The sequence below is a fragment of the Pan paniscus genome, chromosome 21 (assembly GCF_029289425.2).
Source record: "Pan paniscus chromosome 21, NHGRI_mPanPan1-v2.0_pri, whole genome shotgun sequence".
Classification (NCBI taxonomy): domain Eukaryota; kingdom Metazoa; phylum Chordata; class Mammalia; order Primates; family Hominidae; genus Pan; species Pan paniscus.
This window is the reverse complement of record NC_073270.2, coordinates 16,128,586-16,156,152: the sequence shown is the minus strand read 5'-3', so window position 1 is coordinate 16,156,152 and position 27,567 is coordinate 16,128,586. Positions and strand designations below refer to the sequence as shown.

The following is a 27,567-nucleotide window of genomic DNA, read 5'->3' as shown; positions in this document are numbered from 1 at the left end:
ATTTATCAATAGGTTTCACAAAATCTTTGACATATATTCATTTCATATTTGTGTGAAAGTCCTAGTTTTAACTTTTTCAAAAGTACTATTTGGCAGTAACCAACCTTTTTACCTGTCATCATGCATTGGTTAATCATGGGGATATGTTCCCAGAAATGCTTTGCTAGGTGATTTCACCATTGTGTGAACATCACAGAGGGACTTACACAAACCTAGATGGTGTAGCCTACTACATACCTAGGCTATATGGTATAGTCTATTGCTCCTAGGCTATATGGTATAGTCTATTGCTCCTAGGCTACAAATGTGAACAGCATGTTACTTTCCTGAATACTGCAGACAATTGTAACACAATGGTATTTGTGTATCTAAACATATCTAAACATAGAAAAGATACAGTAAAAGTATGGTATAAAAGATTTCTTTAAAGGGTACACCTGTGTAGGGCACTTGCCATGAAAGGAGCTTTCAGGACTAGAAGCTGCCTTCAGGAGTGAGTGAGTGAGTGGTGAGTGAGTGTGAAGGCCTCACACATTACAGTACCCTACTGTAGACTTTATAAACACTGTACACTTAGGCTACACTAAATTTATTTTTAAAAAGTTTTTCTTCAATAATAAAGTAACCTTAATGTATAAATTTTTAAATTTATAAAATTAAAATTTGTTTAAACGTTTTGACTTTTTGGAAATAATAGCTTAAAACACAAACACATTGTATGTTGTACAAAAAATACTTTTTCTATATATACGTGTTCTATAAACTTTTTTTGTATTTTTACCTTTTTTTTTTTAAACTTTTGAACTTTTTGTTAAAAACCAAGACACAAACTCACACATTAGCCTAGGCCTACACAGAAGTCAGGATCATCAATATCACTGTCTTCCTCCTCCACATCTTGTCCCGCTGGGAGGTCTTCAGGGGCAATAACAAGCAGGGAGCTGTCATCTCCTGTGATAACAGTGCCTTCTTCTGGAATACCTCCAGAAGGAACTGCCTGAGACTGTTTTACATTTAACTTGTATTTTTTTATAAGTAGAAAAAGTATACTCTAAAGTAGTGATAAGAAGTATAGTAAATTCGTAAAACAATAATATAGTTTATTATCTTAAGTACTGTGTGCTATACATATATATGTGCTGTACATAAATGTGTGACTGACAGCACAGAATGGTTTGCTTACACCAGCATCACCAAAAACACATGACTCCTGCATTGTGTTACAACCTTAAGAAGATAGAAATTTTTCAGCTTCATTATAATCCCATGGGACCATCAATATTAACCAAAACATTGTTATGCAGGGTGCACTTCTATTGCTTACCATATTGTTTAATTAACTTGTTTTATTTGTCAATTATACTGTGACATTTTTACAATCCAAACCTTTTATTTCTGTATTCAAAGTACCAGCATGGGTGCCTAGCACTTGATAGGTTCTCAATAAGTGTCATTTGTAGGTTGCCGAATTCAATTTCATGACTCTGCACTCATAAATCAGTGGAGCCCATTTGCCCACCTCCATTTGCCCCCAGAGGCTTCCATTTGTCTCAGTTTGGCATCTGTGTGACTAAATAGGATTTATTAAAATTCATTTCACATGGCATAAATTAGATCATAGCTTGTCTCATCTGGTATTTCACAGGTATGTATATTGTAAGAAAGATTACATGTGCAGGCAGGTTTTCTTTTTGTTCCCTATATTTGATAAAAGGTATATATATTAATATCTACACCGTAATCCAGAGTAAAAAAATAGCTAAGAGAAAGAAAAGAAGCAACTTTGTCATTGTCCTATGGTTTCCACGGAGTCTACCTGCATAAAAGCTGGTAATTTCACAATAAAATTTAAACACACTTTTTAGTGTGTTTAAGTTATAGTATAAAGTTGCAGAATAATTTTTTTTCTGAAAATAGGCTCTTTTTCTGGGCCAACTGCCAACAATTTATAGTACTGAATATATAACTAGAAAAAAGAAAAAGAAAAACAGCCCTTGATAGCACTCACCAAAACAGGCTTCAAATATTGTTAGGAAATTTCTGTCATTTCCAAATAAATCCAAGTCTACCATATCCATGCCGTTTCACTAAAAATTCCGTGGTTAACGAGACTTCAGAAACTTTGTTTGATTAGTTTATTGTATCCTCTTACCACACATAGTTCTTAGAAAGGATTTTTGCTGGCTGGAACATTTATTTTCAATTGGTTTAAATTACTATAAACAGCTAAAAGTTTTAAGTAGTAAGAGTCAAATTCATTTCTTTTTCCAGTTCGATAGTTACTATACAATTGGGACTTTTGACCTTTTTTTATTATTTGCCGACTACTAGATTGAAGATGTAAAACAATACTCACTTTATTTTAGGTACTAATTGTATATTTTAAACTTGCTTGATCACTTTATCTTCCATGTATTCCACACCAAATCCCTATGTTCTCAGGCTATTTACTTCAATTATATAATAGCTCAAGAACTCTAGAACAAGGCAATATCTTTTCAAAAAGTGTTAATAGAATCCCCAGACATTCTAAATTTCATGTTTACAAAACAAATCTCGTGTCCAAACAGCATCACTTTTTAAATTTTCAAACACAAAAGAAGAGGAGAGTAAGAGCTGCAAAAAACTCAATATAAACTGAATAAATAAAACACAAGAATTACTTTGTGTAATTGTTTAAAAATCTCTTTAACTCGCTTTTGACCAGGATTTGTAAATTCAAGATTCCCAGTGCAGAAATAGATACCTAACTGATGCTCACCTAGTTGATGGTGTTGGCTACGTGACATTAGAAAGATATCCAGGGATTAAGCAAGAAAAAAAGGAGTGAAAAAAAGGAGTCTCTGCATTTTAAAAATGGATGTCACAAGCCCAAGCACAAAACTCATGTGTGTAAGTCAGTTTCCTGGGCTCCCACTTAGCTTTTACTGGATCTCTGTTGCCATACAGTTCCAGTTTTGAGTGTCCCATGCCATAGCATGTAGAGGCACCAAGACATAGAGTCAAGTGAGAGACCAAATCAATATACTTTCTTGTCCTTATACCATACAATCCTGGGATCAGACATACCTGCCTATTTTAATATTGGAACTAGGCAAAAATAACTGAGCTTCTTACTCAAAGAAATACGTGCTCTTGTAAAATATAACTGTGACCCAACTGAAAGAGCTTGCTTATTACTACCAATGACTTGATCATCAACACTTGCTTTAAATCTTTCACCTCACTGTGCCCTCCAGAGCTCTTATGTCATAAACTCTACCCAATCCCAGACAATTTCCTATCTTGTGAGACTCACCTTAAAACCACTCAGTTCATACCCTACCATGTAAATGTCAACCTAATTCCCTCATTTTGAAATACTGCCAAGACTGTCAAAGTGATGATTGCCAATTCTACCATAGGTTTAATAAACCTAGTTTTGCTTGGTCAACAGAGTTTTCAGGTGGTCTTATGGGAGACTGACAATTCAAACAGGCAAAGAGAAGTGGCAAGTGCTTGGACAGGAAGCACCTAAACTTTACAAATCAAACACAGGAACTTAAAAAATGCATAACAGACTAGGTCAATAATATCCCTCTTTATTTCAACAAAACCTCAGAATCTTCTTACATTAGAGAGTACAGGATAAAAATGAAGTTCACGATGATAAATGACTGAGTTAATGTAATCTTAAATCAGGTTCAATATAATCTGTTTAAGAAGATAGAGAAATATATATTTTATGGAGGGTTCTATCTAAATTAAACAACATTTTTAAAGTTTTGGCAAATACCCAAAGCTTTCTGGAATGCTAGGCTGTCCAGAATGATGTATCCCCAGGAGCTCCAGTTAACTGAAGTACCACTATATTGTGTTCACTCAACTACCAGCTTCTTAACTGAAAAAAAAAAAAGGTGTGCTTTGGCCCCAAATGGTTTACAATTCAAGGAATTCACGTTTGACAAATGGAGGGTAAGTCCACAAGCTTAGGCTTTGTAGTCAGATAGATCTGAAGTCTATCTCTAGCTCTAAAATTCTCTAGGATTATGACCAAGGAAGTCATTTAACTGCTCTGATTCTCTGTTTCTTTGTTAAAAGACAAACAAAAAAGATAATCATAGCAACCTCATAGAACTACTGTGATAATTATAATAGTGTCTTTAGCACCTTGCTTGTTAGATGAATGAAGGATATGCCCTCAGGTATACTCAGGTACTATGATAAGTATTTAACATTAATGTTAAATTAGTTCAATATCAACTTACCTAACTCTTAAAAATGCTTGAGATAGGAGCCATTAATATCCCCAGTCTACAGATGAGAAAAGTGGGATTCCCAGTATTAAACAATTTGATAAAAGGGCACAGCTAGTAAATGAGGAGCTTAAATCCAAGCTACAGTCCTGCTCTTTCCCACTGTGCTGCTAAGCAACAAATGATAAAACAAAAACTGAAGGCAGTGGAAGTGTCAAGAGGTCACTGCATTTGAACATCCACCAAGAGTTATTGATGATTCTGGCTGATACGCTTTGATTTTCCTTTTTGATTAAAAGTACTGAAGAGAGTTAAGATCTGTACTGTTTACACATTTTTTGAACTGAATCTTGATCAATTACCTCTTAACCTGGTGAAACACCACTCCTTTGCCTCACAAGGCATGGAGAGATAAATCGCATAAATGGAATAAAAATATCCGTTGAAAGTTTCACTAATAAATTCGTTTCCTGCAGGGTGAAGAGACATTTTAAAGTAAGTGTCCCCTAAGTTGGAACTAACCAAATCGGAGTATGATTGAAAAGAAAGCACTGTTAATGTTCTATAAGTCATATCAAGGAAAAGTCACCTGTAGGTGATACAGGATGGGGGACAGCATGAGACCTATAAAATTTGAAGATAAGGTTACCTTGGAGAATAAAATTACATCCATGAACCTAAAATAAATGAGGTTATGCCTTGATAAAAAATAATTTTTGAAATCCACCCTGTTACAGATTTTGCTTGGGTGACTGAAGAATTTGAAGTAATATTCCAATTCTCATTATGGTGAATAGTGTGTGGATGTAGCTCAGTCGATTCTCTCTTCACTAAGCAAGAATAAAGATTGTGACCTTCAGCATATAAAGGAAGTGTAGAGAATGAGATTGTATCAGTTTCCCATAGGCATTTATAGTTATTCTTGCCCCATTGGAAGGAATGGCCTCACCCATAGTTATGAGTGTCCAGCCCTCGGGGTATGGATGGTGCAGGTGGTAGCCTCCACGATCATAACTTACTATGCTAGTGTTCACTGCTTTACAAATAGTATGAAATGATTCCTTGTATTACAGTTAAGCTTATCATAATTTAATCATAAGTTAGCCTTCCACATAGATTTAACAATGGGGAAATGATATCTTATCTTGGAACTATGAAGTTGCTGGACCTGCTGCATAGCTGAGTTTCTTACTATAGATCAGCAAATCAATCTTCTGTACTATAGACCAGGGGTCAGGAAACTTTGTAAAAGGCCAGATAGTAAATATCATAGGCTTGTGGGTCATTGAGTCTTAATTACAACTATGCAATTTTGCTGTCATAGTGCAAAAGCAGCCATAGGCATTACCTAAATGGTTAGTGGTGGTCCTACAACAGTGGTAGCCACACCGAAGCCCAACATCCCACTGGACTCCCAAAAACCTTCCCTTTCCTGCCTATTTTGATGACTGAACACACTTGTCTTATCAAAGTAGCTGGTTTGGCCTTTGACTCCTCCCTTGTTTCTTCATTTTCCTAGTTCCTCCCACATGGTTTAAGTACTAATTCCTATAATAAATTCCTTGCACCAAAATGTATATGGTTCTACCTCCATGACTGAATCCTGACTGATACAGCATACATTAACAGATGCAAATGTTGGACCTACAGAGTCAAGGGGCGAATATGCTGACCCCATCAAAGTGATGCCATGATGCAAGCCAGGCCCTAGTGAGCAGCTGGCTCTGTAGGTGGCATCCTTCTCTGGTGAGTCTGTGGATGCCATGGTATGTCCACAGATTTGCATACAAGGAGACATTGGATGTAGTCACAGGAATGTCTGCAATTGGGTCACAGGAATGTGGTCCAATCCCAGCTTTGCAAGTGATCTTGGCCAAGTTTCTTAATCCTTCTGGTGATGTTTTTCACACCCAAAATATGAAGGAGTGAGTGGTAGACTAATCACAAGTATTTGATACCTTTTTCCTGAGGGACGATTATCCCTCTTTGTCTCCCTGTCCTGTTCAATGTAGGTATGGCCGAATGACTTGTTCTAGTTAATGAAATGTGACAGTAAGCCTTATGTAGCTTTAAGAACTGCCTTCTCTCTCTCACTGTTGTGACAAGCAACAGTTCCAGAGAGAGACAGCTCTGTCAGCCAGTCCCAGAGTGAAGGTGATGTGTAGTGGAGCTGGAGCTGCCTCTATGGACATCTAGCCTGAGTAAGAACTCAATCTTTGAGGCTGTAAGCTGCAGAAATGTTGAGATCACTTGCCACTTCAGCATAACTTAGGCTATCCTGACTGGTACAGGATTAAACTATATGCTCCTTCTACATCTCAAACACTTGATTGAGTTTGTAACAAACTTTGAGATGAATTTATTTAATTAGCAATACGTATGCAATTGTTTTGTAAAATGCTTATAGATACACATAAAACAGAAGCCTAGTATAGCTCCTCAAAATTAGTTCACAGAAATACATGCAATATAATAATCCTTACCTTAGCCCTTTGTTCACATGCTGCCTAAAATCTGCATAATACCAAATATCTCAAATGACTGAATTTTGAAATCAACAGACTGAATTGATAAAGTTAGAGCCACACAGATACCATTTATGTTCCCTCCTTACAAAACACTAGCTAATTATTTTTATTTTCTACTGTCTTCTTAATATAACTCCCTCAGCTTTGAGCTGAGGAATTCATACATGGGGCTTATCAACTTCAAACAGTAGCAATTCAGAAACATTAATTAACTGTGTGGTATGTATTTACATTTTTTAGGTTGTTACCCAGAACTTTCTCAATTTAAACATTTAAAATAGTAACTTGATTAAGAATCAGTCCCTTAAAATTGAAAAAATAGCAAGTTAGCACCGATTCACTGTTTTTCTTTTCAGCTAGTCATTTGGAAAATAAAGATGAAAAAGAAAAGGAGATAACACCAGATGAAAGGCGAAAGGGAAATAAATATTAATAAAGTATCATTGAGAACAAGGAGATTATGCATAAATATGATTTTCCCAAACCTTTGCAATGAATGAGTATTCTCTGACGTTGATGCAACTTACACCCAAGTCCTTCATTAAGGAATATAGGGGATGCAATTTGTTTTATGGGCTTTTTGCTGTTGTTATTTTCTGCCTCTTCATCCTGAAATGCTCAGCAGCGCCAAATGTGCTGCAATGTCATTGAGCAGCATGTTGTAAAACAATACACTCCATGTTTATTCAGTGAGAATTTGCACTGGGGAGCATTTAAGGCAGAGGCTTTCTAACTGAGGAATGAACAAAGACATGGCATTATCATTTATCTAACTTCACCACATTCCAGCAAATGAAAACATGGCAGCTTCTCAGTGGCAGGGAATCCATTTTGAAGTGAAATATTGCAAGTGGTTAAACAAACAGAACTTTCTGTGTTGCATTCAGCCCAATTTTGATCATCTGACCCCTACCCCTTTTTTCAGAAACCTAAAATGATTCCCAATTTCTTTCAAGCTTGGAATTAAAATTCCATTCCCTGCTGGCCCTTGCCTAAATCCTTTCTGTTCTCACAATGTAGACAACATTCCTACTCTCTCTTGGAAAAACTACATCCCACTGCTTCAGAATAGTCATCAGGTCTTAATGCAAACATGAAGCTTTCATAGATTCAACATTCATTTATTCATTCTACATTCATTCTACAAACATTTACTGAATGCTTGCTACATGTTAGGCAATATACTCAATTATGGATCCAATAATTAGCAGGGCAGACCTTGTCCCTACCCTCATGGAGCTCATGAACTGAGGAGGAAGAAGAAAAATATTCAAATAAGCATACAAATATAAATGTAAAACTTTTTCCCAAGGAAGAGAAGACAGAGCTGAGATCCAAAGGATAAGGGAGGCAGGTAACTCAGGTGAAGGGAGAAGGAAGATCCCCCTAAACACAGAGGATGGCATATGCAAAGGTCCTGTGGCATATACACAGAAAATCACAACATAAAATGTTGAAATGATAAACAAGAAGAAAAAGAGTAAAGGCTTATTATTTCACATACATTCTTACATTTTTCTCAATCCTTTGACTTATATGTTCACCTTTTTCAAAGAATCTATATCCCATCTTAGGCACTCATGCTAATTTATCATAAGCTAAATGGACATAATCCCAATAAAAAATGCCAGCAAAGTCAAAGTGAATGCAACGTCTGTGCCCATGGAGTTCATGGAAATTGTGGAACAATGTGGCAGATAGACAAGTACATCACCAGTGGGGTATAGTAAGAATATTGCCACATAAAAGCTGTGTACAAAAGGCTGTGCAGACACAGAGGCAACTAAATAATACCTGGGGCAAAAAACACTAATCAGAGACTCATCCTAGCAGAAGTACACCTTAAGCTGTGTGGTGTAGGGCTGGTGAAGGTGGTGGAGAGGTGAGGAAGGTAATCTTGGCAGATGGAATAGTCTGTGCTATCACAAACAAAGGCATGATGACCTTCCTGGACCTTCCAGGTAGCCAAAAATTTGTATTTAAGAGTGGCAGCAGAGGAAACACAAGAGGGTGGCCAGGGCCTTAGGTAAAGAAATGCCTTAGAAGTTTCTTTTCTTAAGTAGATAAGTCTAAACAACGTAGTAAGAGTTTAATACTAACAGCTCAGTACCTATTTTTAAAAGTCATATATATAAAGGGAAAAATAATACCTACATTTCACTCTTAAATAACCACAATTATTTGGTAATGGGATGGTGGTCCTGTTGGCGCTGTGCAAATCCTCAAACCTTTGAACCAGCTCGGCCCCTGCCGCCCATGTTTCCTTTTCCACATGGATTGTCATTCTGCATATGCTTTTTAATCACAGCAATAGTCATAAACTCAACTTGGAAATAATGTAGCATCAAGAAAAGGAACGTTGCATGATCTAATTTTGAAACTGTAGAGTGCCTTTAAACTAATAGTTACCAGGATGCCCAACAAATGTTAAAGAACTGCATTTTTTTCAAATGTTACAGTATCCTGTCCAACCCCCATGCAATTGCTATGGAGCCTTGGGTGCCTTGGAGTATTGGGAAGCACATGCTAAGGTAATCAGGCTTCATCCTGAAAACTCTGAGGAGTCTCTAAGATCTCTAATCAGAGGGAAGGAGTGTATGCTATGGTCAGTTGTGTGTGTGTGACTCTTTCTGGCAGGATGTGCAAAAAGTTACAAAGAAATTTTAAAAACCTTAAAGTCTCAAGGAGACCAGTGCAGTGGTTCAGCTGAAAAGTGACAGAAAATGGTGGCTGGGAGAGTAGAGAGGACAGTACCACAGAAGCTCTTGGGCTGTCCCCCTGCTCCTGGTCCTCACAGCGATCCCCTGCAGACTACTCCCATAGCCACAGATAACCTCCTGAGACTGCCTGAGGGTGATCACTGACTCAAGGTGCTAGCTATGCAAGAGGGAGATCTCGAACAAGGAGGCGACAGGGGTTGGTAGACAAATACCTCAGCGTCCTTGTCCTTTGGCTGGGCAATTCTGAAGCAGCTTCCACGTGCCTTCTCAGAAGCTCCCCAGCTAAACTGTGCTCCAGTTGCCATTAGAAATCACCTGGTTATTAACACACTCTTTATTGGTTTTGCTTCTTCCCTGTCTCACTTCCCTACTCCCTCATGGAGCTTCCTGGGAAAAATGAACTACCCAATAAATTCCTTGTAACCAAGTACTTGTCTCATTCTCAGGGTTTGCTTCAGAGAGAACAGAAACTAAGACAAAGGATATGAGAGTTCATGTGGGGGAGGGGGTGTCTACAGGACTGCAAGAGATGACTGGCTGGAAGGAGAGGGGTGAGGCAGAGAGACCTAGAACACCTCCTGGATTTCTGACTGCATAAGACTCATGTCAGTGACATTCACAATGGCATTAGTTACAGGAGTCCAAGCAGGTTGCCTGAGATACACTGAGACTGAGCGGACTCTGGGGCATGCAATGGAATTTTCCACCAGGTAGTTGGATATTCAGTAATGGAGATCAAGACAGAGGTCTTAGCCGAGCCATGATTTGGGAATCAGGGACATGTAGTCACTGAAGCCCCTATACCACCAGTGTTAGGGTTTGACTGGTACTGGTAAGTAAAGATATACTGCTGTGCAAGAAGAGCAAAGGGTGAACAAAGGAGTCACAGAGGGTTTAAGCCAGAGGTGGCCACAAAGACAATTGAGAAGAAACAGCCAAGTAGGAAGGAGGAAAGAGAGGAGAGTGGTGTCCTGGAAGCTGAGAGGCAAGCATCCTAAAGGAATGGCCACAAGTGTCAAGTACTGCAGTGAGCTCAAGTGAGATAAACACAGACAGATGCAGGGAGGACTGCTTCAGGATCACACCAGGAAAGTCACGGAGAGCTGCCCTAAGAGAGTTTGGAAAAGACGTGCCCTGGAGGCCTAGAGGCAGTGTGAGATGCACTGACCTCAAGTTCTGGCTTTGCCTAGAGTCCTGGGGTGAGCTTCCATCCTTCCACATTTAAACAAGAGAGGAGCAGCCTGTGAAGTCCCAGAGGGTGGTGCTTGAAGTCCATTCAGTAGCCTGCTGACTTTGCTTAGAGTTCCAAACAGGATATTGTTTAAAAAGAAAAGTCTGGCTGGGTGCGGTGGCTCACGCCTGTAATCCCAGTACTTTGGGAAGCCAAGACAGGCAGATCACCTGAGGTCGGGAATTGAAGAGCAGCCTGGCCAACATGGTGAAACCCCGTCTCTACTAAAAATACAAAAATTAGCCGGGCCTGCTGGTGCTTGTCTGTAATCCCAGCTACTTGGGAGGCTGAGGCACAAGAATCGCTTGAACCTGGGAGGTGGAGGTTGCAGTGAGCTGAGATTGTGTCACTGCTTTCTAGCCTGGGCGACAGAGTGAGACTCAGTCTCAAAAAAAAAAAAAATCTGTCAAAGCTCATTTATTACTAACTGTGCACTCTCTATACGCAGGGTGCTGCAAAGTAATGGAGATGAACCACATGAAGCTTCCATCCTTCAGGGTTTTGCAGCCTAGGAAGACAGTTATTATACAGTCACTATTAACATGTAAAGCAGAAAGTGGCAGGTCCCAACAGAAAGTTCGATTTATCTCCATCTCTCTTGTGCTTTCCATTTAAAATAATACTTTTTTGTGTGTAATTTATATAACTCTTCTATAAAGCTCTTCACAGCAAGCATTCTGAGTGATAATCCTCCATGTGACACCCCCCATTACCCAACATAAATATGACTTTTCATGCAAACTCTCTTTACCAAGTTGCATACACTGAGGCCTACGTGCTTCACCATGCAATGGCATGGATTCCTGAATATGATTTAGAGCCTATAGAACTTTCCACTTCTATTTCATTCCTACAACAATCCTCCAGGATAAACAGCACAAGGTTTTAAAAATTTTTTTAAATTGTAATATAATTCAAATACTATAAAATTTGCCATTTAACAGTGTGCACATCAGTGTTCTTAGTATATTCACAGAGTTATGCAATCATCATCACTATTTAATTCCAGATCATTTCCATCACCTCAAAAAAGATACCCTATTAGCAGTCACACCCCATTCCCTGATTCCCATCTCTTATCCCCAGCCTCTGACAACCATTAATGTACTCTCTGTATCTATGGATTTCCTATGCAGATAAATGGAATCAGGCCTTTTGTGACTGGTTTATTTCAGTTGGCATAACATTTTCAAGATTCATCCATGTTGTACCATGTGTCAGTACTTCATTCTTTTTTATTGCAAATGGATCATAGTTTGTTTATCTATTCATCAGGTGGTGGACATTTGGAGATTGTTTCCACTTTGGGGCTATTACTATTAATAACAACGCTGCTATGAACATTAGTGTATAAGTTTATATGCAGACCTATATTCTCAATTATTTGGGTAAACACCTAGAAGTGGAATTGTTTGATCATAAGATAATTCTGTGTTTAACTTTTTGAGGAATTTCCAAGCTGTTTTCCACAAATATATTATCTTACGCATCCACTGCAGTGATTAAGAGTTTCAAATTTTTAACAGCCTCATTAACGCTTGTTATTTCCCATTGATTTGATTAAGGGAAGATCTTGTTTTCCTCATTTCACTGATAAAAAAATAAATAAAAAGATGGACTTACACAGCAATTAATTAAAAAGGCCAAAACTCAAATATTAGTTTTCAGATTTCTAGGTCAACTTTCTTTCTGTGATACCACAAAGATATTATAAAACCACATCAACATCAGAGTGTTGTAAAGGCATGAATCGCTGGCCCCTAAAAAACTCAGGTTTGCTAACTCAGGGAAAGGAAGTGATGTGGATACACAGTGCACACACACACAGACACACACACACATACACACACACTCACATTTACATTCATGTATGAGCACCCTATTCACTATGTTAATGGTTTAATGATATACTCACCAAAATACCAATATACTAACAGAAAGTTTCCAAAGAGGTTAAACTTAAATTGTAGTAATAGCTTTGACACTGAGATAAGACGATTTATTAGCATTAAAGGCATATGTGTCTGTAGTTCTTTAGATTGATTTAGGACATGATTCTAGCCTATGGTTCATTACATCTGGACATGTCTACTCATGCCATAGCATATGAGTTATTTTAGAAAGATGCACACTATTATCTAAAGCTGAAGTATCCAGTTCCTAAAAATGCTTCTTAATTTGTCTGAAAGCACAGTGTCTTTAAATTTGCTCACAACATAGGCTGTTAGAAAAGTGCAAATCTGGATGTTCCTCAACTTATGATAAAACTACATCCCGATAAACCCATGGTAAGTTGAAAATGCATTTAATACACATAACTTATCAAACATCATAGCTTAGCCTACTCTATCTTAAATGTGCTCAGAACACTTACATTAGACAACCGTCGAGCAAAATCATTCAACACAAAGTCTAGCTTATAATTTAGTGTGAAATATATCACGTAATTTATTGAATACTGTACTGAGAGTGAAAAACAGAATGGTTGCATGGACACTTGAAGTACAGTTTCCATTGAATGCATATAACTTTCTCACCATCATAAAACTAAAAAATCATAAGTAAGGGACTGTCTGTATTTGAAACTTGAGGGGCATCATTGAATTATTATTTAAGCCAAATTTGTCAAAATTGGAAAAGTTGCCACACAGTTATTTGAATATAACAATAGAATTGCCAGTGCCTTGCCTCATAATTAGTTCCTGAGATTTTTTTCAATAGAAATACCATAAATACATTTTGAGTGCCATAACAGCATCCCCCTCACTTGTCACAGAAAATAAGTAAATACATTTTCTCATTTCAAGCAATAGAAAGGTATTTCTGCAATATGTCATCATCCTTATGTTGAACCAAGATTTGTAATTTGAAAGAAATCAACCATTAACCTGAAAAGAAGACAGCTGAGATTGAATTTTGAGAAAGGATTCTCCTTCCATTTAAACCAAAGCAGTTAAATGTGTAAAATAAATGAAGGCATGAAATAAATATGGAATTATCCATTTCAAATGCTAATTCTCCATGTCTCACATTAACACTACCATGTTGAATGGTTACAACAAATCTCTGAATTATTTATGACAAGTCTATGATGTTATATTTTGGTGATAGTGCCACAGGTATATAATTTTATGGAGAGTTCTGCTGATCTTGAATTTGAAATAACTCTTATATGTAATAACTTACAGTAACAAATGTATGCAGGTAAACCAGTAGGCTAATTAAAAATATTGGCAAATGTGTGCCTAATTTGTATCATTTGCCTGATCCATTAAATTTTAGGTAATGCAGACAGAAATGTTTGCAGAGTGTGCCTTTACTACTGTTTAAAATATGGAAGTTTTTAATTACCCATAATTTAAAAAAATGTTATACTAGGGTTGAGTTAGGTAAAATTCTTAATATCAAAATAAAATCAGACCCTGAGATCTTTTAGCAGAGAAAAGCTATTGGAACTCCTTTCTTTAGGAATACTATGCCTTTTGGCCAAACCATACCTTCTGGAATGATACACTTGCAGTAGTGAGAGGGAAAGAAGTGTCTGCCTATTCAACCATAAAAAACAGCAATCTGGGGTGCAGGCGGGCCTCAAACCAACTGGCACTCCCCACCTCAAAGTCTTCCATGTCTCCAGACCCAAACTAGGCAGCTGACAGCCTTCCCCTGGTATCCCTGCTGTCCAGGTACAAAAACCATCACTTATGCATGAAATTAGCAGAATCTGTTTTGGTGTTGCTATTAGATGAGTAATAATATGATCACCTTACTATGGCTAGTGTACTTTTTCTCTAATATTTATAGCACTGACAAGATTTCTTAAGTCTCATTAACCAGCAAAATAGTACATCAAGCCCTGATTTTTAGCATTTGTTGGTTTCTGCCATGTAAACAGCCTCAACATGGAAAAATTTATACTATCTATATGATGTCACTGAACATGGAATTGGAAAGGATGCAAAGAAATTCACCATTATATACTATTTCCACCATATAAGTATAATAGACATAAATAAACCAAAGAGCATAGGTAATAGTAAAATATAGTAATTAGGAATTGCTGTGTATTGAGTACTTATTATCTTCGTATTTAATATAACTTATTAAATTGTGAGTTTATAAAATTTAATTTTTAATAAAGCCTGTGTTTTAATAATCAGCTCACAAAATTTTCTTTTCTTTTTTTTTTTTTTGACATGGAGTCTCGCTCTGTCGCCCAGGCTGGAGTGCAGTGGCGCAATCTTGGCTCACTGCAAGCTCCACCTCCCAGATTCACGCCATTCTCCTGCCTCAGTCTCCCCAGTAGCTGGGACTACAGGCACCCGCCACTACGCCCCACTAATTTTCTTTTTTTTGTGTATTTTTAGTAGAGACAGGGTTTCACCGTGTTAGCCAGGATGGTCTCGATCTCCTGACCTTGTGATTTGCCCGCCTCGGCCTCCCAAAGTGCTGGGATTACAGGTGTGAGCCACCGTGCCCGGCCAGCTCACAGAATTCTTGACATTTTAACAATCAGTTCTCATAAACCAGTACAAGTTGGCCCCACTGCATATTTATTTAAGATCTGCACATATTGACCTGTGTGTGTGTGTATGTGTGTGTGTTATTCCTGCAAATGAGCCAGATAACCAAGAAAAATGAGGACTGTTTCCTTCGATTCTACTGTGTGCATGTAGATCAAAATGACTGCTCTGACCAGTAAATACAGAATTCTCAGCCTATTACCCTTTTCCTCGCTTTAAGCAAGGTATTTTGCCTCAGTTCTTATTTTCCTAGAGCTGTTAAATTTTAAACCATATCCAAGAGAGAATACATAACTGTCAAATACATTGGGCATTGGAGCAGGATCATGCTCAGTTTAAGAATCCCAGTTCGTGCTGTGATGCACCAACCAGACTCTGTGCAGGACAGCGCCCCAGCTTCAAGGGATGTTGCCAGAAGACAGCCCTCAGCTGTCAGCCCTCTCCAGAAATTACCCTTGACGGAGAGAAGCTACTTATTCCAAGATCACACTCCTTCCTGGGTGCAGCCTGCATTAATAACTGGTTGTCTCAGAATGTACAGGTCTAGACTCCTCACACCAACTTGGAACCATTTTGAAACAATCATCTCAGCTTTAGAGCTCCCAATAGGATCACCAGATGCTCCATAAACAGTGCATCATCACGTGACTTCTCCCTCTGCCCAATTCTGCTTCCTTCTTCCCTTCTGCAGATATTGATTGCAAAAACATTTCCATATTAGCGTCCTGCACATTAACCTCCATCCCAGAGTGGTTCCTGAGAAAGACAACCTGAAAACTTGGCAAAGTAGCTGTGAAATAATAAGCAAATATTTTTAATTTAAAAAACAAAATGCATGTGCTATGAATTTCTAATTTTTACATTTTTAATAATATACTACTAGATCCTGTTTCTTGGTCATTTATTAGATACCACAAATATGAACTAAATAAATGTTTTCTTACGATAGCTTAAAAAGTTATTAAATCTACTCCTAAACATTTAAAGAATACCAATGCTTCACAAACTCTCTCAAAAAATAGAAGAGATAACACTTCTGAAGTTATTCTATAACACCAAAAACAAAGACATCACAATAAAGGCAAACTGAAGACCAGTATCTCTTATGAATATAGATGTGGAAATTCTCAAACCCTTATTATATAAAAAATAATCCAACAGCATATAAAAATGATTATGAATTACATGACACAACTAAATGGGATTTATCTCAGGAATGTATGGCTGGTTTAACACTTGAAAAACAATTCATGTAATATGCCATAACAATATGAGAAGAATAAACCTAGCTTTTCATTTTCTTTTATGATTTTGACAGTTTTGAAGAGTATTAATTACCTATTTTGTTGAATGTCCCTCTTTGGAGGTCCGCCTATAGTTTCTCATGATTAGACTATGGTTATGACTGGACTGTGGCTATGGCAAGAATACCATAGCAGTGATGTAGTGTCCTTCTTGATCCATTATACCAAGAGGTTCATAATGTTGACATATCTCATTACTGATTATCTTAATCTTGATCACTTGATTATGGTGGTATCTGCTGGGTTTCTCCACCACAAAGTTAGTGTCTGTTCTTTCATAATTAATACATGCCTTGGAGAACCTAATTGCATTTTGTTGATGGAAAAAAAATAAAGCCTGAACCTAATGGAGAATTGGTTCTATTGTGAGCAACAGAACATGTCACCTATTCCTTATTCATGCTTCTGACCACATTTTCTATGAGTCCTTGTTTCCCTAGGGTAGCCAAATAGCCCAAGGAATTTAAAGTATTTAGCATAGATTTGAGCTATTCTTTTTTTTTTTTTTTTGAGAGAGAAATACCCTAAATATCTATTTTTTTACATTGAAAAACATCAAATGCTTGAGAAGCTGTTTCTGGATTTTCATTGTTTTGAAGACTTTATGTAGTGGTATGTTTCACTTGTTCTGCAAGACAGCGTCCTGATTGATTCACCATACTGCCCAATAAAACATGATCTTCAGCAATACAGGCCTGGTTACATAGTCGTCTGTTTGTATGGATGTATGTTAACTGAGGGTTATATTATTACTATTTCATAGAATTGCCACTTGCTGGATATCTACTCAGTTCTATCACCTTCTTAGCTTTTTAAAGATTCAGAAATCACAAAAATAAGAAAAAAATGCAATGGTAATGAGATAATTGCCCAAGAATGTAATAATAATGAATGTCACAGCATCTAGAAATGATGTGAAACCATCTATTAACAATAATGAAAACTGCTATCAGTAGAATGTAAGCTCCACAAGGGCAGCTATATCTCAAGTACTTTGACCAGTGATTGAAACATAATAGTTGCTTAAAACATATCTGTCAGGTAAATTATTTTTAATAAGCTATGTAATCTACTGAGCACTTTACAAATATTGCTTCTTTATAGCCTCACAATAATCCTAGGAAGTACATACTGTTATAATTTATCATTCTCTTTTATATATTTAAACATTTAAGTTTGCTTTGTTACGGAAAATTTCAAACATACACAAACAGAGAGAATAATATAATGAATGCCTGCATACTCACTGCATTAATCAGCTCTGGATGCCATACAAAATACCATAGGCCAGGAGGCTTAAACAACAGGAATTTATTATTTCTCACAGTTCTGGAGGTTGGAAAGAACAAGAACAAGGTTCTGGACAACTCTGTTCCCCTGTGAGGGCTCTCTTCCTGTCTTTCAGAAGGCTGCCTTCTAGCTGTATCCTTGAGAAGCCAAGAGTCAGGGGAAGCAAGGACTCTGGTGTCTCTTATTATCACAGCAGTAATTCCATCTTCAGGGCCCCATCCTTATCAACTCATTTAAGTCTAATCACCTCCCAAAGGTCCCATCTCTATATACCACCACATTGGGGGTTAGAGATTTAATGTATGAATTTTGATGGGACACAATTCAGTCCATACGTAGAACCTGCCCATCACCCAGTTAAAATGATTAGTTACTGATATATGTTACCCCATTTTCCTTTTTCCTCTTCTTCTTTTCTTTTTAGACTGGGTATCTGGGTCTCACTCTGTCACTGAGGCTGTAGTGCAGTGGTGCGATCATAACTAACTCGTGGGCTCAAATGATCCTTCTATCTCAGCCTCCTGAGTAGCTGGGACTCTAGGTGTGTACCACCACACCTAGCTGTCATCCCATTTTATATAAACAGTGTAATATGCTTGCTGTATTATTTGAGAATATTCAATTCTTCTATAGAAGAAAATAAAAACAAATGGGATATATAACTCGTGTTAAGTGTTGATAATAACTAAGCGAGCAGATTTTGAGATATAGGCAGGATTCATAGAATTGTGTTAAATGCAGTACTAAGTAACCCCTAAGACATGCTATATGATAAAAAGGATGGAACAAACAAGATTGTCATTTCAAAATGGAAAAGAATGGTAAGAACAGGTCAGAAGCACGAATCATGTCACCCCTAGAGTGACAGCAATGTTATCCTCAAATTATCCTCCCATTGGTGATACTCATTATAGTCTCATTTGGCCTTACATCTTCTCTGACAGAAATGGAGGTAAACCCCCCTGCTGTTCACCAATGAACTGATGAGATACCGGCCAGGCCCACTTGCCCCTGTCTTTCTGATAGAGCAAGTGTGTGTAGTGGGCCCCAGACACTCACCATCTGCCATGCTCCCTTGTTCAAACCTCAACTATGGTCTCATAACCACACCACCATTGAGAGGGTAGAGATGGTAAAGAGACAGAGCATTCAAACACAGCATAACCAGAAAATGAGGTTCTTCCACACATTTGTCACCTAGTCTAAGTGTGTTAACCTATTTCTTTCTTTCTCCTGGCTTCTTTCTCCTTGAGTCAATGTGAGTCATGCCTCTTAATTTGGTCTATAAGCTTTTCTGCTGTGCATCCTCCGGGATAGCTTACCTGCTAGTATACTGGGAGCAGGGAAATTTTCAGAACATGGGCTCAGAAGAGATGGAGAGACTGCACTAAAGTTACTCGTATGGGCTGAAATCTAGGTGTTTAATATACTGCTGAACTTAATTCATAATTATAAATTCAAACTATAACACTTTGATAAGACATCCAGGAAAGCAAATATTTCACTTTGCACAGTTTTGAAGGGTATGTGTTTGTGTGTGTATAAAATAAACAAACAAAAATAGCTAAAGTGCAGCTTGAACCCAATCTGTGACATGTTTTCCATTAAAAAAAATCCTCTTTGCAACTCCATTGAATTGTACATAAACAAGTCAAGAAAGCTTTCTTTCCACTGACAGATTTATTTTTATTTTAAATTTTTTATTGTTTTTACATGTTCTTTCTCCTTTGGTCTCTGAGTTCAACACCTTAAGAATAGCTTAGATTCCATACATTGCAATTGCTTTCCAAAAAAAAAAAAATCTGAACATTTGCAAGAAAAAACGTTCGGTTTAAAGCCATTGCCTTTGCTCTATACTATTAACCCTCTAGATATATGCCAAAATTGCCCAATTGTTCAAACCTAATATCAGGCTTGGGACTCTGTGGTCCGTGTCTTGAATTGACTATTTCCTCATGATACAGTGATCTAATAACTGCCGCTCAGGTCAGGGAAAAATAAAGCACTCAAGATGAAAGCTTGCATTGCAAATCTGTTTACTGTTTCTATACAAATTTCACTGTAATATACTCTCTTTGACAGTGTGCTAGGCCAGTATTTCCTCTGGAAGACACTGTTGTAGAAACCAATAATGATTTTCCTGAGAATGTTCCCTAGCCTGATAAAAGAACAGAAAATAATTATGTTGACAAATCCAGCCAAATTGAGATGTTTTATACTTTCATGTTAAATATAGTTTTCTTGGTCTTGCTAGTAGACTTACATCTGCAGAATATACAAGTGACTAAAAATAATTCTTTCAAATTGTAGATGAAATGAAGCAAAAAGTTTCCGACACTCTTACAAAAAGAATTGATCACGGTCCTAAAGTAAGATTTTTGAAGGAAATATATGACAATATATTTCCCAAATCATTGAAAGAACACATAATTTGAAAGAAACTTTATATTAGAATAAAATCAAAGGTAAACTCCTGTTTAAATTGCTCACCTCTAATATGTGTCTTCTGATTGATGGACAACTTTACATGCACCCAACCTTGGGTGGCCAACTCTTCCGTAATTTGCATGATGAATCAAAGTTTAGGATTATGAGATCTTGAAAAAACTTTAACTAAGGTGACACAACACGTGATATTGTTTTTCTATTAGCTAAGCATTACATTCACTTTCATAAGTCCATGTATTCTATAGGATATAAGGCCAGTCACATCAATTACCATTTTTATGACATCTATATCACACTATGCTTAAAGAAGCAGATAATTTGGATGCCTAACTTTAAGAATAAAAATCTTTGAGCAACCTGTGTTTAGCATATTAAATGTAGCTTTGCTCTATTAGAAACTCTGTTTAACTTAAACCAATGCTCTCATTTCTGTCAGGCTCAGCAAACCCTTTTATAACAAATATTTTGTAAAGTCCCCTTGCTATGCAGAAATGACATTTATCAATATTAACACTCATCTGCACACATGAAACAGGCATCAGTGCCCCACCCATATCTGCCTAGTTCTCATCATTCTAGAACATGCCCATCCACAGCATCTTCTAGCAAATACCCTTGCTGTCACTCTCTGCCTGAGCTTTTTCCCTCTGCCTGCCCAAGCGGGCAGATAAGAAATGCTGGGAAGTTAATGACCCAGGAGCAGTTCTCAGCCAGCTGATGAAGGGGGAAAGATACAAAAAAATAGTCCAGCTTTTCTCCTCCGTCAGATGGGACCACTTCTAGGCATGTTCTACATGGTTGCCGAAAGCTCCCCAGCAAGACAGAGCCCCACTTGTCCACACCACACTGCCAACTTATAACACTCCCACTCCTCCTGGCTGCTTTTTCTTCCCTTCCTCACATCCCCACTCCTCTGCGCTGTTCCCTGTCATCACCTCCTATAGAAAGCACGTGCACACCACACCTCGGCTCAGGGTCTGTTCCCAAGGGAAGCCAAATGAAAACAACACATCGATTTAAAAAAAATCAATAGAGTGCCATAAGTGTGATATGAAAATGATTTAAAATGAAAGTATTTATAGTAAAATTCTATTTTCAACATGTAAAGACAAGGGCATGAATACACTAGAACACGCAATGAAGAAGGAAGATGTTTGCTTCACTACGTAGAACCACTACAAAAAAAAAAATCTCTAAATGTGGACTCAACCAGGTGTGAAAAACTCTCCTGCTGCTTGGGCATGGCCATCTGTAGCATAATTTTCTCAGGCACTCTTGGTAAAGTTCTATGCAAACTAAGTACAAGCTTCCTTTAATTTTCATGATAGTCCAGGATACAGTGAAAAAGAGAGAGAGGCTTTGTTTTGATGTATCTTGGTGTTTATAAACAGGTTTTCACTTATATGACTGTCTGGCAAAACGTTAAAACATTGTGTGGGAGGAGGGACAGTTTTCCCGTGTGGGCTTGGCCAGACCACATGTCACAACATCCCTGTCCCTGCCCACAAAATGCTTGTGGCACTCCCTAGTTGTTGTCACTGCCCAAAACCACCCTCACAAAATGGTCCCTAGAGGGCAGTGCTACACCCACTGAGAACCACTGGTTTAGACAAAAAAAAGGCACATAATAATGGAGGAAAGAAAAAGGAACTTCACAGTGGCTTAGGCCACTAGATTTAGACTACCTCAGTTTAAATCCCACCTCAACTTTTTGTTCAAGGTAAGACGTTAATTCACTTGAGCTAAGACCAGTAGTGTTACAGGTCCAACCTACAGATGGCAGGTTAGTGTAATAGCCCACAGAATGCATAGAGTTACGGTCGTCAACATAATGCTTAGCTAGTGGAGAAACAGAATCGCGATATGCATCACCTTGGTTTTGGCTCATATCCTTGGATGAGGAATTGAGCCACAGGGAAGGCAGTTTCCTTCTGGTGCATATTCCTCATCTCTAAGATGGAAGAAATCACATTTTCTAACTCAGGATTGTTTTGAGAATTAATGACTAAAACACAGTGCCTGGCACCAAGTGGGAGTTCAGAAACATTTGCTATTCTTATTACTATATTTCATGGCTCAATGATTGATCTCATTCACCCCTCTAACTCAAATCATCTCTCTGGTGTGGCCACCAGAAGACACAAATTGTGCAGGATCTGTCAATGTGGGTTTGGTTGTATAACTATCTGTTTCCAAGGCACAGCCTGTGAATTTACTATCATTCCATGCCCGCCCTCCTCCTCGACTCTGCTGCCTGTCCTGTCCCTTGTCACTCCCAGTAACAATAACCTGTGTACCTCTGTGCCCTCTGAGGAGATCTTATGAAAGGTGAATGTAGGGGAAAAGAAGAAAGGAAAAGTCTTGAGTTAGCTTTTTCCCACACTGGCTAAATCAAAGTAACAGTGGCAGCAAGTTAGAGAATTTGAAAAATAAATGAGATGATGTATAGGAATACACTGCTGTAAACTGTAGAGTGATGCACAAATGCAAAAGTGCCTTTGTTCTTGTTACTTATTAATAGTATTGTTAGTCACACAGCTGTTAGAAACCCAACCAGGGAAGACATAGAGACTTGGTATTACCCTTTATAAATGAGAAAATGAGACAGGTGAGAACCAAGACTAGATATTGCCTTAAAAGGAAACTGGAAAAGATCAAATTGACAGCCCTGTAGAAGAGGGTTCTTGGAGATGAAGAGTTGTCTGGGAAATGGTGACATCAAGTTAGGCAGAGGAGCAGAGGTACCAAATGAAAGGGTCAGCTTTTTAAGGCTGCAGACGTGTTCTTGAATAGAGAACTGCATTGATTGATGTGGCCTGTAATGGAAACTCAGATAATGAAATAAAACCAACATTTAAGAATTTCAGGCTGAGAACTCATTGCCATGGCAACCCTCTCAGAAGGGAACTTGTATAAGAAAATAAGATTCACTTGACTACGCCTTAAAATGAAAACCTACACTACAGTGGAACAACTAAATGCAGAATTCCAAAATTGCTTGATTGCCACAATGCCTAGAGGTAGTACTGAATTTGCAGGCCCATCATCTTTCCCATTGGAAGCTCTTGCTTCTCAAGATCTATGACTCATGGAAGGAACATCAGTTAGCTCTGAGGGATCCCTATTGAAATTGGGTGGTTCCTACTAACAAAAATTTACAATGTTTTTTCATTCAAAAAAATCATCTAGCATGATGCTTGTGGAAATCACAGGTAGCATACACCATTTAAACAAATATACACGTTTTAGTCTGCCCATAATCACATAAAATCACCAAATTCCTATGTCAATTAGTATTTATTTTCATGGGAAAATAATTTTTAACCTAAGTAAAATCTGGCTTATATGCAGATTATGGTTTTTTCAAAATAAAACATCTACTCGATTACATGTTGTCATTCAAAGAATGTCAGACAGGGTGCATTGTATTTCATCAGTGAAAATAGTTTTCTCAAATACCTAATATGATTGACAAATATAAATCTATGCCTTTTAACTGGTGGTAGGAGAAGAAATTGCTGTGATCCTTTTTGTATGGCATGGATTAGTTTTTTAAAAATGAACATGATGTTAAAAGAAGGGAAACAGAAGTCAGGATAAACACATAAAAATCATTACAAAATATTTCTGTGCTCACAAACAAAAAGAATAAAGACAGCATGATATATAAGAAAATATCTATGTATCCTCTCCATCAGTGTGTGGTGATAATGGATACAAAATTAGGCATTTTCATTTTCCAGCCCTGGCTCAATAGAAATTTTTCTTTCTTGTCTTCACCCCTACGCTCACCCCGAGATTTCACCAAGATTTTCACCAATATACACGATTTCTGTTAGTATGTTTTAGATATATATAGCCAAGGATATCATGTATATGTGTAGTTTTCATTGTTTCAGGATATACTGTTGTTCTAGAAATCAGCATAATTCAGATGCTTGATTTCACTGGTCTGACTATGCATTCCTCAGGTCATATGCATTAGACTTCTGGGATTCAACCTGGGTCTTTTTTCTTTTTTGACAGCTATATCTTTGTCTTTCCCAAGGTTTTACAGAGAAAATCTGTAGGCTCCCTGGTCTTCTTTTAAAGTTTTCTTTTATTCCCACTCCAATTTCCAGTTTATACTGCTAATTATCCTCTTCATGGTGCCTTAAATTTTGCCTATCTTGCAATCAACAATCTCAAGGTTGTCAAGAATATATATATATAAATAAATATATATAAAAATAAATTTTTTGGATCCAAGGTTAACTCATGGTTAAATAAAAATAACTGACTTTAACATTTGGAATAAGGAATAATATTTGGAAGAAATAAATTTGCAGAGACTAGGTCTAGGAGGCATGAAAGATTGGTCATATTTTTTCAATTGAAACGATTTATGGTAAGATTAGAAGGAGAATCAGGATTAAAATCTTACATTTAAATATTTCCTAATATTAAGCACTAAATCATCATTCATAAAAGAGAAATGCCATTGTAAAATGAGCCATTTGATTTGTTGATTAATTTCTGTTTTTCCTTTACCACCTAAAGCAAATGTGGATAGGTATGAAAAAACAGCTGCTACAAAGAATGTATGGAGAAGAGAAATGTAATGAATTTTTTCCCCTAAGTTAATAAAATATATAGTATTTTTTCATGGTAAAAATTTTTATCCACAACACATCTTACGCCCAAATCACTATCTTATTTCTAAATAATTATGTATGACTATAACATTTCCCTCTCTACTATTCAAGAATGATCTCCTCTTAGCAAAACTGAGAGATAGGTGAAATTTATTTATACCCTACTCTTTTTTCTGTTTTTCTCCATCTCCTTTCAGACCTTTCTCCAATTCTCCTCCCCCAGGCTAAGGTGCTCAGTACTTTTATCATACTCTAATTTATCCTGTCAACATGAAAAGTAATTTGATAAATTTCTTCATATTAAGGTATTAGAAAATTAATTATCTACTGATCTCATGAGTATCTGCATTTTAAAGGAAATTTGCAGAGAAAGAACAATGCCTTAACATCCTAAATTACTCATTAATTATGGAATTTCATGCATCTCTGGGAAGATATTTAAAAGTGATAAGAGAACTACAGAGTATTCTCAAATCACACAGTGGACATGATGATCTTGTCCATTTATTTGTCTAGGTGGTCATAAGATGGAGGCACATTTTGTTAGAAAACAACCACTAGATCCTCTCTTTGTCATGGAAGTTACCTGATAACGTCAGGGTACACAGTAGGTCTTATTCATATTTATTAAATAAATTATCATACTACTTGTCTTACATCCATTAAAAATATTTGAAGAATCTATTCTTTTGGTAAAATAAGAATAAGAATATATATGTTGGACCCTGTGCTGTGATCCTAAAGCCTTTGGTTTAACCTTAGCAGAAAAGTGGTGCCTATCAAATATTTAATTTATTCCTGGACATTTCCCTGTTGTTTAAAAACATCAAGAAATTACATGGTAAATGTCTAGAGTTCTGGTGTTCAGAATAGATATCAAAGAAATAAGTGATATTTCCTTAAATTGCCAAATCATAAGGTGTAAAAACGTCTTATATTTGAAGTAACATTGTCAAATACTTTTCAGAGAATTCCATTCCTCCAATTATCTTATACACATTATCCCGACTGATCCCTATAACAACAGCTGCATGAGTTGGACAGGTCTGCAATAACAGTAGTAATTTACTGATTCTTTATAAGTGGAAACCGAGGTTACAAAATGTTGACAATACTTGTCCACAGTCACACAGTAATAAGTGGCAAAGCAAACACTAAGCCACTCTGATAAAAGGATTTATGAGAAATTCTCTTTGACATGTACATAAATGAGTTCAAGTTAAGTTTATTTTTCATCCTAGTAACCAGGCTTTTTATATCAACCATGTCTACCATCTATTGTGATAAGTTGACAAAATACAAGCCTATACTATAAAACATGTATCCAGTCATAATCATGTTTCTGAAAGTTTTCTATTTCCCTCTACATAATCAGAATGTGATGAGATTAGCATTATTATTTATTTAATGGTGATCAAGAACATGACACACCACATAAAGAAGAAAGCCCCATTTACTCCAAAAAAAGGAAGAAAGGAAGAAAGGAAGGAAGGGAAGGAGGGAGAAAGAAAAGAAAAATATTTTTCTTTTTTATGTGTAAAAGAGACAAGACATTTGATGGCAACTGTAGTCTACCATGCAAAACATGATGATCAATTTCATTGGACATTTCTTCCCACATTTTGTGTATTTTCTATCTCCATTTTTATTTACTAATATTGGGATAAATTCAGTTCAGCCTTACCTGCTAATTTCATCCAAGTAATATGTAATTGGCCCTTCAAAATAATCATCAAAGATGTTAAGGTAGACCTAATTCCTATCAAAGAATGACTAGAGTATTACAGGAGCATTACTTCAGCCCATCTGCATGCCATTTGTTAAAAAGTTAACTTAGTCCATAATTCTTCCATTGCTTATCTAATGGTAGCAAATAGAGTAACACGATTGTTTTAAGATAATTACAGTTAGAGATTCCTTTCTCTATTAAAAGGTTGAATGTTATTTTTATACTGTTTCTAACAAACTTCTTACTTCTTACTTTTTCTTGGCTTTTAAAAACAAGTCATTAGAGATGCCAGTGATTCCACTAGCAAATTCTCTTCAGGCCTCAAAATCCGTATTTTCCAAGTTGGAAACTTCTCTACATATCCATTTTCCAAGCACTTCAGTCTTTTGCTTTTTTAAATCAATAAGCCATATTGACAAAATTTTAATTATTCCCTAAATGTGCATACCTGTTTTGATTTATCTTATTTTCCTATAGAGAACAAAATTAACCAACTGGTCTTGTGGTATACTTTGCTCCATTCTCTTTGAACTTCAGCTTTCACCTCTAAGAGAGAATAGGATCTTATGTATTGAGCCATTTGCGAACAAAATTTTAGAAAATCAAAGAGAGAAATAAAATATCCAGCTCTGTTAATAATTATCCAAAGATTAAAAAGGGCTATATAATTAGGTCATGAAAAGTTTCCTTATTTCAAGCAGAATCACCAATGTTGCATTGAAAAATGCACTTCATAATTACAATCATGCACAAAAAGCATAACAACCATCCAGGGTTACCTACATGTATCTGCTTCTCAAAATTTCTTCATGCAAATAATAAAACCACTACTTCTGTGAACTATCAAGCAATGCTGATCTATTCAGTCTGCTATGAAATCAAGCATTTAACTATTTTTTCTGCCCCACAATTTCAGCAAGGCTATAAT

At 36.9% G+C, this 27,567-nt stretch overlaps 1 protein-coding gene across 8 annotated transcripts in view; it reads right to left on the bottom strand.

The window, feature by feature from the left end:
- The window catches only part of MACROD2 (mono-ADP ribosylhydrolase 2), a 2,054,393-nt gene that overhangs the window by 792,966 nt on the left and 1,233,860 nt on the right, over positions 1 to 27,567 (bottom strand). The gene's annotated exons all lie outside the window — the stretch shown is intronic.